This window comes from Monodon monoceros, unplaced genomic scaffold (genome assembly GCF_005190385.1).
Source record: "Monodon monoceros isolate NGI ecotype Baffin Bay Population unplaced genomic scaffold, NGI_Narwhal_1 Super_Scaffold_12, whole genome shotgun sequence".
NCBI classification, from domain to species: Eukaryota; Metazoa; Chordata; class Mammalia; order Artiodactyla; family Monodontidae; genus Monodon; species Monodon monoceros.
In genome coordinates this window covers 40840223-40846222 of record NW_021703768.1, presented here as the reverse complement: position 1 = coordinate 40846222, position 6000 = coordinate 40840223, and positions in this window count along the sequence as shown.

Sequence of the window (6000 nt, the reverse complement as noted above, 5' to 3'; positions counted from 1 at the left end):
TGTCATTTCTCTACAAAATTATTGTGCTTTGTTAAGATGCTATATAAACCCCAAGTTCTAACCACCCCTCCTGTTGGAGAAGGTCATCTAGCAGATGTGACCAGTGGTTGACCCTCAAGCTGGACAGGCAACTGGAAGCTCCTCACCTCATCCCCTGTCCTGGGAATGTGAGTTCCACCCACTTACCCACACTAGGAGCCCCTTCAGGGATACAGCTTTGAGAGACTAATGTGCTGTTGAGACCAACTAGACTGTGTATGTGACTGAACCTCTTTAAGGCCTCTATATAAACTTTGATGATCCTGGCAGGTGACTGTGCATTTCTACTCATCTTGCAGGGGCCCAAGACAAGCCTTGAATGGAAGTTCCCTTGCTTTTTAAATCTGCCACCTACCAATCTGAAGTGGCCTGCCTCTTTCTTCGGTCTCTCCTTGCCTTCCTAAATGGCAAGGGACCAGTTTGCAAACCAACACCTTTGAATTACTCATCGCTGAGTTTCCCATATATATGCTCCACGCACATGTTAATAAATTTTGGCTTTTTCTTTTCTTGTTATTCTATCTTTTGACAGTCAAATTCACAGGGGCCCAGGCTGTGAACCCAAGAGGGTAGAGGGGAAGAGCACCCTCCTCCCCGCTAACACCACCAAGCATATCCAAATGATCAATATCAAAAGCAGAAACAGCCAACTATGACCCGGGCACCATACTATGCAGTCTGGACCATCTTCATAGTAAGAGGAGCAAAGGAAAATGAGGACAGTCTTGCTGCTGATTGATATCTGTGAGATCTACATTCTAGTGACCCACAGAAGATCAGAGGAAAGATTTAGGTCTGGGGGTCCTACACATCTCTCAACAGGACTTGATTCAGAGAAATCTTATTGTAAAACTCCAATCCATTTACTGTATGCCTCTATAACTGCTCTCATGCCTGAGAACCCAAGGGTTACACACATGCTTGGTATATTACAGGCAGATCTCATTTCATCGCGTTTCTCTTTACTGCACTTCACACGTTTGCGTTTTTGACAAATTGAAGGTTTGTGGCAACCCTGTGCCGAGTGAGTCTATCGACGCTATTTTTCCAACAGCATTTGCTCACTTCGTGTCTCTGTGTCACATCTTGGTAATTCCCACAATATTTCAAACTTTTCATTATTATTATGTTTGTTGTGATCTGTGATCAGTGACCTTTGATGTTACTACTATGACTTGCTGAAGGCTCAGATGATGGGTAGCATTATTTAGCAATAAAGTATTTCTTAATTAAGGTATGTACATGAGGGGTTTTGAGACATAATTGCATTACACACTTAATAAACTATAGTATAGTGTAAACATGCCTTGTATATGTACTGGGAAACCAAAAAAATTGTGTGACTTGCTTTCTTGCATTATTGCTTTATCGTGGTGGTCTGGAACTGAGCCTGCAGTATCTCTGATGTACGCCTGTATGCACTGCTGCATGTAAGTTGCCTTTTGTTTTTGTTTATGGTCTATTTCCACCCCCAGCCCCAAAGTAGGATTTCCTTATATACTCCTCTTACTGGCTCTCAGTAATTGCAGCAAAGCAACAGAACTTCCTGCATTTCTCTTTGAGTTGTAGGCTGCGGAGATGAACATGAGGATGGAGGGGAAGGTCGGTGACAAGCATCAGTGCTGATAAGAAAAGATTAGATCAACCAGTTGCTGAATCACTTTCTATCCATTGACACACAGTTTAATTTGAACCCAAACCAAAACTAACTCTTGCCATTTCTATATGCTTAAAATTATAGATGTATGTTCTATAAACTGTGGCAAAAAGAAAATGTGTCTATTTTTGACTAAAAAAATATTTGTTAATGTCAACCACAGTGGGAATTACATTTGAAATAGTTTAAAAAATTTACTTGGAATCTAAAGGAAAAACAATTTTCTTGTTGTCCTAAGTTATTACAGAAATTTAAAATCTATATATCTCACTAAGAAGAGGGCAGTGAGATAATTATTTGACTGTCTACCATGTGTTAAGAATGTATGACATGCCACATGTATTATTATGTTAAGTTTATTTTCTTTTGGCTTCTCATAACAACTTTATGAGCTATTGTTATGATGTCCATTGTGTGAGTGAAGAAGCTTATTCTTAGAGGGCCAAGGTCAGGAAACAGGGCCTAAGAATGCACAGCTAGTAAACAGCAGAACGGGGATGTGGACCCAAGCCCCCCAGACTCCGAAATCCATTCTCTTTACAGTATATTGCAGGGCCAAATTACACTTTGAGATACAAAATCCCAGCTTACCCTCTTCAAAACTGCATTATAGGGAAAAGAATCACATAAATGTATTAGGTCGTTTTTGCAGCATTTAGGATCTGAGCATTTCAGCCTGGTCAGTACAAGTAAATATGTAAGAGAAATATCCGTTCTGTTTCATCAGTTTCTAGTCAAGGAAGCCATATGGGCCTAAATTGAGAATACCTTTTAAAGATGTGATTAAATATGAATAATTAGTCTCTCTTCTTTCCTTTCCTAGACATTGTGGCATTAATATTGGCATTTAGTTTCCTTAAATTGCATCCTAAAGTCCACGTCCACCACAGCTCTTTCCCCAGATGTCATTTCTGGAGCCTAGAATTTAACCCCCACACACCCTTGCAATCTCCTTTTCTATAGACTTATATTTTCTTTTCTTTTTTAATGTGTTTTTAATAAAATATCTATTGGAGTATAATTGCTTTACAATGTCGTGTTAGTTTCTGCTGTACAACAAAGTGAATCAGCTGTATGTATACATATATCCCCATATCCCCCCCCCCTTGAGCCTCCCTCCCACCCCTCATCCTCATTTCAGAAGTAAAGACAATACAGCACCTTTGTACTGAGGATGACAGCGGCAGGACATGCCAGGAGCAAGAACTAGAGGAAGAAAATGGCAGATGCCCCTTGATAACAAAGAAGCTGTATTCTTTCTTTCTTTCTTTTTTTTTTTTTTTTGGTGGTACGCGGGCCTCTCACTGTCGTGGCCTCTCCCGTTGCGGAGCACAGGCTCCGGACGCGCAGGCTCAGCGGCCATGGCTCACGGGCCCAGCCGCTCCGCGGCATGTGGGATCTTCCCAGACCGGGGCACGAACCCACGTCCCCTGCATCGGCAGGCGGACTCTCAACCACTGCGCCACCAGGAAAGCCCAGGAGCTGTATTCTTGAGCATGAGACAGCCTTTTGGGGAATTCCAGAAAGAGCTGGGTTATTTGTACCTGATGTCTTCATCTCTTGAGAACCTTACAAGATTTTCTCTTCAGATCATATTTAAGGTTGTGCCTTTTTAAAACAATCTTGACTGGAACTTGGTGAGCCTCTTTCATCTGAAAATTCTAAATTTTTTTCAGTTCAGGGAAATTTCCTTCTGTTATTTCCTTGATTATTGCTTCTACTTTCATCTCTACCTTTCCATCTCTCTAAATATTATATGCATAGTGGGTCTTTTCCTTTTCAGTATTTTTGTTGTTGTTGTTCCTGAGAACGCTATCTGCTTCTGTCATCCAGCTTCACCATCATTTGAGTTGCTGACTTTCCATCAGTCTAGATATTTATAATTTCCATTTAAAAATCTTTTCTTCTTATTTTTCTTACCTTTGTTGTGATATACTGTCATTACAATAAAATGTACTAATTTTAAGTGTGCAATTTGAAGAGTTAGGACAAATTTATATAGTCATGTAACTATCACCACAAACACAACGGGGAACTCTTCCTTTGCGCTAAAGAATTTCTCTCACGGCCCTTTGCTGTCAATCTCCACTTAGTATTATTGATAGAATTAAAAAGCATAATGTTGACAAATTCCTTAGCCCAATGCCTGGCATGTGAGATATAGGCAATAAATGTCAGTGTCCTCCCTTTTCCCCCTTTCCTCTGAGTAAAATGGGAAACTTCACCAAGCCTCATCAGCTTCATGCAAAACTACCTGCTTCACATCCTGCAATTCCACTCCTGGGTATACAGCTGGGAAAAATGAAAACACTAATTTGAAAAGATACATGGACCTCAATGCTCATAGCAGCACTATTTACAATAGCCAACCCAAATGCCCATCAACAGAAGAATGGATAATGAAGATGTGATATATATCACATCAAGAAAAGAAAAAGAAGAAATTCTGCCATTTGCAGCAAAGTGGATAGATGTCAAGAATATTATGGTTAGTGGAATAAGTCAGACAGAGAAAGACAAATACTGTATAATTGATATGTGAAATCTAAAAGATAATACAAATGAATGTATACGTAAAACGGAAACAGACTCACAGATATAGAAAACAAACTACTGGTTACCAATAGGGAGAGGGAAGAGAGGAGGGGCAAATTAAGGGTATGGGATTTAGAGATACAAGCTACTAAGTATAAAATAGATAAGCAACAAGGGTATATTGTATATCACAGGGAATTATAGCCATTACCTTGTAATAACCTATAATGAAGTATAATCTGTAAAAATACTGAATCACTATGCTCTACACTTGAAACTAATATGGTAAATCAACAATACTTCCATAAAAAAATTATTAGGAAACAAAACAAAATAAAACTACCTGATCGCATGTCCCAGCTGTAAACCTCTTGCAGAATACAAATGACTCCATTTAAATATACAGTCTTCATTCATGATGATGTGGTCCATCTTAGATGGTAGAAAACTGAGGTGCTGTCAAACAATACACTAATTGGAATCTTTGCACAGTTACCCACCTTATAATGGTGAGGTATGCAGAGTGGGCAGGAGTGAAATAAAGGTTTGAAAAGTGTGTGAAAAGGAACAACAGATGGTACTTGGGTGCAAATAGAATAGAAAAGTCTGAGAGTAAAGGAAGAAAATAGCAAATGAGAGACTCAGCATGTAAAACTAAAAAGCCCTGGGCCTTTCATCAAGGACGGTTAGATTCTTTGGCATGGCTAATTTCCAGCTCCACTAATTACCATCTAATGGTCAGTTCTGGAGGCTATTCTTTATTTTCCAGGTTGGGGCATTTCCACGCTTGCCTTTGGAATGCCATTTGAGATTCTGATATCTAAATGAATTCATGCCACACATACTCAGTTGAAAGATACTACAACAACAACAACAACAAAAATATCTGGGTGAAATGGCAGCTAAAGACCAAACCTGCAGATGTTTCAATGCTGCTTTTATTAATTCAAGCCAGTACTTGCCAGTTGAGTACTAACTAGAACTCTGGCACATGACCAAACAGCATTCATCTGTGAAGTGGCTGGCAGCCTGGGTGCTTGCCCTATTATTTCTGAAATCAGGAAGGAATTGGACCATTGTAATTAAACTCTGTGCAGGTCAGAGATGCTATACACTTTTAAGACGCAAGTCTCAGAGTGAGATGACTCCATGATTCGGCTCTAATCCACACAGAAGTTTAATTTCAGGCACCAATGAGTTCTTGAAAACCTGCAAGACAACAAAGTCAACTCAAGTATAAATCTAGGATTTCTATATACTTAGAGGAATTCCAGGGGTCTCCTTCTCCCTCATAAGGATAGAATCTTCCCAAGTCTGGAATTGCACTCATCTTAAAGTTCATTTTGCTTGATATTAAGATAGCCACCCCCAGCTTTTTTATGGTTACTGTTTGCATGGTATATCTTTCCCCCATAATTTTCCTTTCAATTTATTTGTGCCTTTGAATCTCTCTCTTTTAGAGGACATGTAGATGGACCTTATTCTTTTATCAGTCTGACAATCTCTGACTTTTGATTTGAGTGTTCAGACCATTTACCTTTAATGTAATTATTGATATGTTCAGAGTTATGTTTGCCATATTACTATTTGTTTTCTATCTGTCTCCTAGCTCATTTGTTCCTGTTTCCCCTTCACTGACTTCTTTCTGTTAAGCTTGTATGATACTGATGCCAGGCCTTGTTTTTGGCAAAAATTCTTTCTTTTTCTAGGCTTGTTTAAAAAATAACCCAGTTGGTTTTGCATGATAAATGGGGCCACATTTGCTATTA